The 12,543-nt window shown below is 52.4% G+C and overlaps 1 protein-coding gene across 1 annotated transcript in view; it reads right to left on the bottom strand.

Moving 5' to 3' along the window:
• Positions 1 to 12,543, bottom strand: part of LOC138680985 (L-gulonolactone oxidase-like) — a 177,329-nt gene that overhangs the window by 155,049 nt on the left and 9,737 nt on the right. The window lies entirely within an intron of this gene.

Below are 12,543 nucleotides of genomic sequence, written 5' to 3'. Positions count from 1 at the left end.
ACAGATCCCCCATAACAGTGCGTCACCCACAGATCCCCCATAACAGTGCGTCATCCACAGATCCCCATAACAGTGCGTCATCCACAGATCCCCATAACAGTGCATCATCCACAGATCACCCATAACAGTGCATCCTCCACAGATCCCCCATAACAGTGCGTCATCCACAGATCCCCCATAACAGTGCATCATCCCCAGATCCCCAATAACAGTGCGTCATCCACAGATCCCCATAACAGTGCGTCATCCACAGATCCCCCATAAGAGTGCGTCATCCCCAGATCCCCATAACAGTGCGTCATCCACAGATCCCCCATAACAGTGCGTCATCCACAGATCCCCCATAACAGCGCGTCATCCACAGATCCCCCATAACAGTGCGTCATCCCCAGATCCCACATAACAGTGCGTCATCCACAGATCCCCATAACAGTGCGTCATCCACAGATCCCCATAACAGTGCGTCATCCACAGATCCCCCATAACAGTGCGTCATCCACAGATCCCCCATAACAGCGCGTCATCCACAGATCCCCCATAACAGTGCGTCACCCACAGATCCCCCATAACAGTGCGTCATCCACAGATCCCCATAACAGTGCGTCATCTACAGATCCCCCATAACAGTGCGTCATCCCCAGATCCCACATAACAGAGCGTCATCCACAGATCCCCCATAACAGTGCGTCATCCACAGATCCCCATATCAGAGCGTCATCCACAGATCCCCCATAACAGTGCGTCATCCCCAGATCCCCATAACAGCGCATCATCCACAGATCCCCATAACAGTGCGTCATCCACAGATCCCCCATAACAGTGCGACCTCCACAGATCCCTCATAACAGTGCGTTATCCACAGATGTCCCATAACAGTGCGTCCTCCACAGATCCCTCATAACAGTGCGTCCTCCCAAGATCCCCCATAACAGTGCGGCATCCACAGATCCCCCATAACAGTGCGGCATCCACAGATCACCATAACAGTGCATCATCCACAGATCCCCCATAACAGTGCGTCATCCACAGATCCCCATAACAGTGCGTCATCCCCAGATCCCCCATAACAGTGCGTCATCCACAGATCCCCCATAACATTGCATCCTCCACAGATCCCCCATAACAGTGCATCACCCACACATCCCCATAACAGTGCATCATCCACAGATCCCCCATAACAGTGTGTCATCCACAGATCCCCCATAACAGTGCGTCATCCACAGATCCCCCATAACTGTGCGTCATCCACAGATCCCCATAACAGTGCGTCATCCACAGATCCCCCATAACAGTGCGTCATCCACAGATCCTCATAACAGTGCATCCTCCACAGATCCCCCATAACAGTGCATCACCCACACATCCCCCATAACAGTGCATCATCCACAGATCCCCCATAACAGTGTGTCATCCACAGATCCCACATAACAGTGCGTCATCCACAGATCCCCCATAACTGTGCGTCATCCACAGATCCCCATAACAGTGCATCATCCACAGATCCCCCATAACTGTGCGTCATCCACAGATCCCCATAACAGTGCATCCTCCACAGATCCCCCATAACAGTGCATCACCCACACATCCCCCATAACAGTGCATCATCCACAAATCCCCCATAACAGTGCGTCATCCACAGATCCCCCATAACTGTGCGTCATCCACAGATCCCCATAACAGTGCGTCATCCACAGATCCCCCATAACTGTGCATCATCCACAGATCCCCATAACAGTGCATCCTCCACAGATCCCCCATAACAGTGCATCACCCACACATCCCCCATAACAGTGCATCATCCACAGATCCCCCATCACAGTGTCATCCACAGATCCCCCATAACAGTGCGTCATCCACAGATCCCCCATAACAGTGCGTCATCCACAGATCCCCCATAACTGTGCGTCATCCACAGATCTCCATAACAGTGCGTCATCCACAGATCCCCATAACAGTGCGTCATCCCCAGATCCCCATAACAGTGCGTCATCCACAGATCCCCCATAACAGCACGTCATCCACAGATCCCCCATAACAGCGCGTCATCCACAGATCCCCCATAACAGCGCGTCACCCACAGATCCCCATAACAGTGCGTCATCCACAGATCCCCCATAACAGTGCGTCATCCACAGATCCCCCATAACAGTGCGTCATCCACAGATCCCCATAACAGTGCGTCACACATAGATCCCCTATAACAGTGCATCATCCACAGATCCCCATAACAGTGCGTCATCCACAGATCCCCCATAACAGTGCGTCATCCCAAGATCCCACATAACAGCGCATCATCCACAGATCCCCCATAACAGTGAGTCATCCACAGATCCCCATAACAGTGCGTCATCCACAGATCCCCATAACAGTGCGTCATCCACAGATCCCCCATAACAGTGCGTCATCCCCAGATCCCCAATAACAGTGCGTCATCCACAGATCCCCATAACAGTGCGTCATCCACAGATCCCCCATAAGAGTGCGTCATCCCCAGATCACCATAACAGTGCGTCATCCACAGATCCCCCATAACAGTGCGTCATCCACAGATCCCTCATAACAGCGCGTCATCCACAGATCCCCCATAACAGTGCTTCACCCACAGATCCCCCATAACAGTGCATCATCCACAGATCCCCCATAACAGTGCGTCATCCACAGATCCCCATAACAGTGCGTCATCCACAGATCCCCCATAACAGTGCGTCATCCCCAGATCCCACATAACAGCGCATCATCCACAGATCCCCCATAACAGTGCATCATCCACAGATCCCCATAACAGTGCGTCATCCACAGATCCCCATAACAGTGCGTCATCCACAGATCCCCATAACAGTGCGTCATCCACAGATCCCCATAACAGTGCGTCATCCACAGATCCCCCATAACAGTGCGTCATCCCCAGATCCCACATAACAGAGCGTCATCCACAGATCCCCCATAACAGTGCGTCATCCCCAGATCCCACATAACAGTGCGTCATCCACAGATCCCCCATAACAGTGCGTCATCCACAGATCCCCCATAACAGTGCGTCATCCCCAGATCCCGCATAACAGTGCGTCATCCACAGATCCCCATAACAGTGCGTCATCCACAGATCCCCATAACAGAGCGTCATCCACAGATCCCCCATAACAGTGCGTCATCCCCAGATCCCCATAACAGCGCATCATCCACAGATTCCCATAACAGTGCGTCATCCACAGATCCCCCATAACAGTGCGTCATCCACAGATCCCCATAACAGTGCATCATCCACAGATCCCCATAACAGTGCGACCTCCACAGATCCCTCATAACAGTGCGTCATCCACAGATCCCCCATAACAGTGCGTCCTCCACAGATCCCTCATAACAGTGCGTCCTCCCAAGATCCCCCATAACAGTGCGGCATCCACAGATCCCCCATAACAGTGCGGCATCCACAGATCACCATAACAGTGCGTCATCCACAGATCCCCATAACAGTGCGTCATCCACAGATCCCCCATAACAGTGCATCATCCACAGATCCCCCATAACAGTGCGTCATCCACAGATCCCCATAACAGCGCGTCATCCCCAGATCCCCCATAACAGTGCGTCATCCACAGATCCCCCATAACAGTGCGTCATCCACAGATCCCCCATAACAGTGCATCATCCACAGATCTCCCATAACAGTGCATCATCCACAGATCCCCCATAACAGTGCGTCATCCACAGATCCCCCATAACAGTGCGTCATCCACAGATCCCCATAACAGTGCGTCATCCCCAGATCCCCCATAACAGTGCATCATCCACAGATCCCCCATAACAGTGCATCCTCCACAGATCCCCCATAACAGTGCATCACCCACACATCCCCCATAACAGTGCATCATCCACAGATCCCCCATAACAGTGTGTCATCAACAGATCCCCCATAACAGTGCGTCATCCACAGATCCCCCATAACTGTGCGTCATCCACAGATCCCCATAACAGTGCGTCATCCACAGATCCCCCATAACAGTGCGTCATCCACAGATCCCCATAACAGTGCATCATCCACAGATCCCCCATAACAGTGCATCCTCAACAGATCCCCATAACAGTGTGTCATCCACAGATCCCCCATAACAGTGCGTCATCCACAGATCCCCATAACTGTAAGTCATCCACAGATCCCCATAACAGTGCGTCATCCACAGATCCCCCATAACAGTGCGTCATCCACAGATCCCCATAACAGTGCATCCTCCACACATCCCCCATAACAGTGCATCATCCACAGATCCCCCATAACAGGGTGTCATCCACAGATCCCCCATAACAGTGCGTCATCCACAGATCCCCCATAACTGTGCGTCATCCACAGATCCCCATAACAGTGCGTCATCCACAGATCCCCCATAACTGTGCGTCATCCACAGATCCCCATAACAGTGCATCCTCCACAGATCCCCCATAACAGTGCATCACCCACACATCCCCCATAACAGTGCATCATCCACAGATCCCCCATAACAATGCGTCATCCACAGATCCCCCATAACTGTGCGTCATCCACAGATCCCCATAACAGTGCGTCATCCACAGATCCCCCATAACTGTGCGTCATCCACAGATCCCCCATAACTGTGCGTCATCCACAGATCCCCATAACAGTGCATCCTCCACAGATCCCCCATAACAGTGCATCACCCACACATCCCCCATAACAGTGCATCATCCACAGATCCCCCATAACAGTGCGTCATCCACAGATCCCCCATAACAGCGCGTCATCCACAGATCCCCCATAACAGCGCGTCACCCACAGATCCCCCATAACAGTGCGTCATCCACAGATCCCCATAACAGTGCGTCACCCACAGATCCCCCATAACTGTGCGTCATCCACAGATCCCCATAACAGTGCGTCATCCACAGATCCCCATAACAGTGCATCATCCTCAGATCCCCCATAAAAGTGCGTCATCCACAGATCCCCATAACAGTGCGTCATCCACAGATCCCCATTACAGTGCATCATCCTCAGATCCCCCATAACTGTGCGTCATCCACAGATCCCCATAACAGTGCGTCATCCACAGATCCCCATAACAGTGCGTCATCCACAGATCCCCCATAAAAGTGCGTCATCCCCAGATCCCCAATAACAGTGCGTCATCCACAGATCCCCATAACAGTGCGTCATCCACAGATCCCCATAACTGTGCGTCATCCACAGATCCCCATAACAGTGCGTCATCCACAGATCCCCCATAACAGCGCATCATCCACAGATCCCCCATAACAGTGTGTCATCCACAGATCCCCAATAACAGTGCGTCATCCACAGATCCCCATAACAGTGCGTCATCCACAGATCCCCCATAAAAGTGCGTCATCCACAGATCTCCATAACAGTGCGTCATCCACAGATCCCCCATAAGAGTGCGTCATCCCCAGATCCCCATAACAGTGCGTCATCCACAGATTCCCCATAACAGTGCGTCATCCACAGATCCCCCATAACAGCGCGTCATCCACAGATCCCCCATAACAGTGCTTCACCCACAGATCCCCCATAACAGTGCATCATCCACAGATCCCCCATAACAGTGCGTCATCCACAGATCCCCATAACAGTGCGTCATCCACGGATCCCCCATAACAGTGCGTCATCCCCAGATCCCACATAACAGCGCATCATCCACAGATCCCCCATAACAGTGCATCCTCAACAGATCCCCCATAACAGTGTGTCATCCACAGATCCCCCATAACAGTGCGTCATCCACAGATCCCCCATAACTGTGCGTCATCCACAGATCCCCATAACAGTGCATCCTCCACACATCCCCCATAACAGTGCATCATCCACAGATCCCCCATAACAGGGTGTCATCCACAGATCCCCCATAACAGTGCGTCATCCACAGATCCCCCATAACTGTGCGTCATCCACAGATCCCCATAACAGTGCGTCATCCACAGATCCCCCATAACTGTGCGTCATCCACAGATCCCCATAACAGTGCATCCTCCACAGATCCCCCATAACAGTGCATCACCCACACATCCCCCATAACAGTGCATCATTCACAGATCCCCCATAACAATGCGTCATCCACAGATCCCCCATAACTGTGCGTCATCCACAGATCCCCATAACAGTGCGTCATCCACAGATCCCCCATAGCTGTGCGTCATCCACAGATCCCCCATAACTGTGCGTCATCCACAGATCCCCATAACAGTGCATCCTCCACAGATCCCCCATAACAGTGCATCACCCACACATCCCCCATAACAGTGCATCATCCACAGATCCCCCATAACAGTGCGTCATCCACAGATCCCCCATAACAGCGCGTCATCCACAGATCCCCCATAACAGCGCGTCACCCACAGATCCCCCATAACAGTGCGTCATCCACAGATCCCCATAACAGTGCGTCACCCACAGATCCCCCATAACTGTGCGTCATCCACAGATCCCCATAACAGTGCGTCATCCACAGATCCCCATAACAGTGCATCATCCTCAGATCCCCCATAAAAGTGCGTCATCCACAGATCCCCATAACAGTGCGTCATCCACAGATCCCCATAACAGTGCATCATCCTCAGATCCCCCATAACTGTGCGTCATCCACAGATCCCCATAACAGTGCGTCATCCACAGATCCCCATAACAGTGCGTCATCCACAGATCCCCCATAAAAGTGCGTCATCCCCAGATCCCCAATAACAGTGCGTCATCCACAGATCCCCATAACAGTGCGTCATCCACAGATCCCCATAACAGTGCGTCATCCACAGATCCCCATTACAGTGCGTCATCCACAGATCCCCAATAACAGTGCGTCATCCACAGATCCCCCATAACAGTGCGTCATCCACAGATCCCCATAACAGTGCGTCATCCACAGATCCCCCATAAAAGTGCGTCATCCACAGATCTCCATAACAGTGCGTCATCCACAGATCCCCCATAAGAGTGCGTCATCCCCAGATCCCCATAACAGTGCGTCATCCACAGATCCCCCATAACAGTGCGTCATCCACAGATCCCCCATAACAGCGCGTCATCCACAGATCCCCCATAATAGTGCTTCACCCACAGATCCCCCATAACAGTGCATCATCCACAGATCCCCCATAACAGTGCGTCATCCACAGATCCCCATAACAGTGCGTCATCCACAGATCCCCCATAAGTGCGTCCTCCACAGATCCCTCATAACAGCACGTCATCCACAGATCCCCCATAACAGAGCGTCATCCACAGATCCCCCATAAGTGCGTCCTCCACAGATCCCCCATAACAGTGTGGCATCCACAGATCCCCCATAACAGTGCGTCATCCACAGATCCCCCATAACAGTGCGTCATCCACAGATCCCCATAACAGTGCGTCATCCACAGATCCCCCATAACAGTGCGTCATCCCCAGATCCCACATAACAGCGCATCATCCACAGATCCCCCATAACAGTGCATCATCCACAGATCCCCATAACAGTGCGTCACCCACAGATCCCCATAACAGTGCGTCATCCACAGATCCTCCATAACAGTGCGTCATCCACAGATTCCCCATAACAGTGCGTCATCCCCAGATCCCACATAACAGCGCATCACCCACAGATCCCCCATAACAGTGCGTCATCCCCAGATCCCACATAACAGCGCATCACCCACAGATCCCCCATAACAGTGCATCATCCACAGATCCCCATAACAGTGCGTCACCCACAGATCCCCATAACAGTGCGTCATCCACAGATCCCCATAACAGTGCGTCATCCACAGATCCCCCATAACAGTGCGTCATCCACAGATCCCCCATAACAGCGCATCATCCACAGATCCCCTATAACAGTGCGTCATCCACAGATCCCCATAACAGTGCGTCATCCCCAGATCCCACATAACAGCGCATCATCCACAGATCCCCCATAACAGTGCATCATCCACAGATCCCCATAACTGTGCGTCATCCACAGATCCCCATAACAGTGCGTCATCCACAGATCCCCATAACAGTGCGTCATCCACAGATCCCCCATAACAGTGCGTCATCCACAGATCTCCCCATAACAGTGTATCATCCACAGATCCCCCATAACAGTGCGTCATCCACAGATCCCCATAACAGTGCTTCATCCACAGATCCCCCATAACAGTGCGTCATCCCCAGATCCCACATAACAGCGCATCATCCACAGATCCCCCATAACAGTGCATCATCCACAGATCCCCATAACTGTGCGTCATCCACAGATCCCCATAACAGTGCGTCATCCACAGATCCCCCATAACAGTGCGTCATCCACAGATCCCCCATAACAGCGCGTCATCCACAGATCCCCCATAACAGTGCGTCACCCACAGATCCCCCATAACAGTGCGTCATCCCCAGATCCCACATAACAGAGCGTCATCCACAGATCCCGCATAACAGTGCATCATCCACAGATCTCCCCATAACAGTGCGTCATCCACAGATCCCCATAACAGTGCGTCATCCACAGATCCCCATAACAGAGCGTCATCCACAGATCCCCCATAACAGTGCATCATCCCCAGATCCCCATAACAGTGCGGCATCCACAGATCACTATAACAGTGCATCATCCACAGATCCCCCATAACAGTGCGTCATCCACAGATCCCCATAACAGTGCGTCATCCACAGATCCCCCATAACAGTGCATCATGCAAAGATCCCCCATAACAGTGCGTCATCCACAGATCCCCATAACAGCGCGTCATCCCCAGATCCCCCATAACAGTGCGTCATCCACAGATCCCCCATAACAGTGCGTCATCCACAGATCCCCCATAACAGTGCATCATCCACAGATCCCCCATAACAGTGCATCATCCACAGATCCCCCATAACAGTGTGTCATCCACAGATCCCCCATAACAGTGCGTCATCCACAGATCCCCCATAACAGTGCGTCATCCACAGATCCCCCATAACAGTGCATCCTCCACAGATCCCCCATAACAGTGCATCACCCACACATCCCCCATAACAGTGCATCATCCACAGATCCCCCATAACAGTGTGTCATCCACAGATCCCCCATAACAGTGCGTCATCCACAGATCCCCCATAACTGTGCGTCATCCACAGATCCCCATAACAGTGCGTCATCCACAGATCCCCCATAACAGTGCGTCATCCACAGATCCCCATAACAGTGCATCCTCCACAGATCCCCCATAAGAGTGCATCACCCACACATCCCCCATAACAGTGCGTCATCCCCAGATCCCACATAACAGCGCATCATCCACAGATCCCCCATAACAGTGCATCATCCACAGATCCCTATAACTGTGCGTCATCCACAGATCCCCATAACAGTGCGTCATCCACAGATCCCCCATAACAGTGCGTCATCCACAGATCTCCCCATAACAGTGCATCATCCACAGATCCCCCATAACAGTGCGTCATCCACAGATCCCCCATAACAGTGCGTCATCCACAGATCCCCCATAACAGCGCGTCATCCACAGATCCCCCATAACAGTGCGTCACCCACAGATCCCCCATAACAGTGCGTCATCCCCAGATCCCACATAACAGAGCGTCATCCACAGATCCCGCATAACAGTGCATCATCCACAGATCTCCCCATAACAGTGCGTCATCCACAGATCCCCATAACAGTGCGTCATCCACAGATCCCCATAACAGTGCATCATCCTCAGATCCCCCATAACTGTGCGTCATCCACAGATCCCCATAACAGTGCGTCATCCACAGATCCCCATAACAGTGCGTCATCCACAGATCCCCATAACAGTGCGTCATCCACAGATCCCCATAACAGTGCGTCATCCACAGATCCCCATAACAGTGCGTCATCCACAGATCCCCCATAACAGTGCATCATCCACAGATCCCCCATAACAGTGCGTCATCCACAGATCCCCCATAACAGTGCGTCATCCACAGATCCCCATAACAGTGCGTCATCCACAGATCCCCATAACAGTGCGTCATCCACAGATCCCCATAACAGTGCGTCATCCACAGATCCCCCATAAAAGTGCGTCATCCACAGATCTCCATAACAGTGCGTCATCCACAGATCCCCCATAAGAGTGCGTCATCCCCAGATCCCCATAACAGTGCGTCATCCACAGATCCCCCATAACAGTGCGTCATCCACAGATCCCCCATAACAGCGCGTCATCCACAGATCCCCCATAATAGTGCTTCACCCACAGATCCCCCATAACAGTGCATCATCCACAGATCCCCCATAACAGTGCGTCATCCACAGATCCCCATAACAGTGCGTCACCCACAGATCCCCATAACAGTGCGTCATCCACAGATCCCCATAACAGTGCATCATCCTCAGATCCCCCATAACTGTGCGTCATCCACAGATCACTATAACAGTGCGTCATCCACAGATCCCCATAACAGTGCGTCACCCACAGATCCCCCATAACAGTGCGTCATCCACAGATCCCCCATAACAGTGCGTCATCCACAGATCCCCATAACAGTGCGTCATCCACAGATCCCCATAACAGTGCGTCATCCACAGATCCCCATAACAGTGCGTCATCCACAGATCCCCCATAACAGCGCGTCATCCACAGATCCCCTATAACAGTGCGTCATCCACAGATCCCCATAACAGTGCGTCATCCCCAGATCCCACATAACAGCGCATCATCCACAGATCCCCCATAACAGTGCATCATCCACAGATCTCCCCATAACAGTGCGTCATCCACAGATCCCCATAACAGTGCGTCATCCACAGATCCCCATAACAGTGCGTCATCCACAGATCTCCCCATAACAGTGTATCATCCACAGATCCCCCATAACAGTGCGTCATCCACAGATCCCCATAACAGTGCTTCATCCACAGATCCCCCATAACAGTGCGTCATCCCCAGATCCCACATAACAGCGCATCATCCACAGATCCCCCATAACAGTGCATCATCCACAGATCCCCATAACAGTGCGTCATCCACAGATCCCCCATAACAGTGCGTCATCCACAGATCCCCATAACAGTGCGTCATCCACAGATCCCCCATAACAGTGCGTCATCCACAGATCCCCCATAACAGCGCGTCATCCACAGATCCCCCATAACAGTGCGTCACCCACAGATCCCCCATAACAGTGCGTCATCCCCAGATCCCACATAACAGAGCGTCATCCACAGATCCCGCATAACAGTGCATCATCCACAGATCTCCCCATAACAGTGCGTCATCCACAGATCCCCATAACAGTGCGTCATCCACAGATCCCCATAACAGAGCGTCATCCACAGATCCCCCATAACAGTGCATCATCCCCAGATCCCCATAACAGTGCGGCATCCACAGATCACTATAACAGTGCGTCATCCACAGATCCCCCATAACAGTGCGTCATCCACAGATCCCCATAACAGTGCATCATGCAAAGATCCCCCATAACAGTGCGTCATCCACAGATCCCCATAACAGCGCGTCATCCCCAGATCCCCCATAACAGTGCGTCATCCACAGATCCCCCATAACAGTGCGTCATCCACAGATCCCCCATAACAGTGCATCATCCACAGATCCCCCATAACAGTGCATCATCCACAGATCCCCCATAACAGTGTGTCATCCACAGATCCCCCATAACAGTGCGTCATCCACAGATCCCCCATAACAGTGCGTCATCCACAGATCCCCCATAACAGTGCATCCTCCACAGATCCCCCATAACAGTGCATCACCCACACATCCCCCATAACAGTGCATCATCCACAGATCCCCCATAACAGTGTGTCATCCACAGATCCCCCATAACAGTGCGTCATCCACAGATCCCCCATAACTGTGCGTCATCCACAGATCCCCATAACAGTGCGTCATCCACAGATCCCCCATAACAGTGCGTCATCCACAGATCCCCATAACAGTGCATCCTCCACAGATCCCCCATAAGAGTGCATCACCCACACATCCCCCATAACAGTGCGTCATCCACAGATCCCCCATAACAGTGTGTCATCCACAGATCCCCCATAACAGTGCGTCATCCACAGATCCCCCATAACAGTGCGTCATCCACAGATCCCCCATAACAGTGCGTCATCCACAGATCCCCATAACAGTGCATCCTCCACAGATCCCCCATAACAGTGCATCACCCACACATCCCCCATAACAGTGTATCATCCACAGATCCCCCATAACAGTGTGTCATCCACAGATCCCCCATAACAGTGCGTCATCCACAGATCCCCCATAACTGTGCGTCATCCACAGATCCCCATAACAGTGCATCCTCCACAGATCCCCCATAACAGTGCATCACCCACACATCCCCCATAACAGTGCATCATCCACAGATCCCCCATAACAGTGCATCATCCACAGATCCCCCATAACTGTGCGTCATCCACAGATCCCCCATAACAGTGCATCACCCACACATCCCCCATAACAGTGCATCATCCACAGATCCCCCATAACAGTGCGTCATCCACAGATCCCCCATAACTGTGCGTCATCCACAGATCCCCATAACAGTGCGTCATCCACAGA

This window comes from Ranitomeya imitator, chromosome 5 (genome assembly GCF_032444005.1).
Source record: "Ranitomeya imitator isolate aRanImi1 chromosome 5, aRanImi1.pri, whole genome shotgun sequence".
NCBI lineage: Eukaryota > Metazoa > Chordata > Amphibia > Anura > Dendrobatidae > Ranitomeya > Ranitomeya imitator.
The sequence above is the reverse complement of the archived record's forward strand: the minus strand, read 5'-3'. Positions and strand labels throughout refer to the sequence as shown.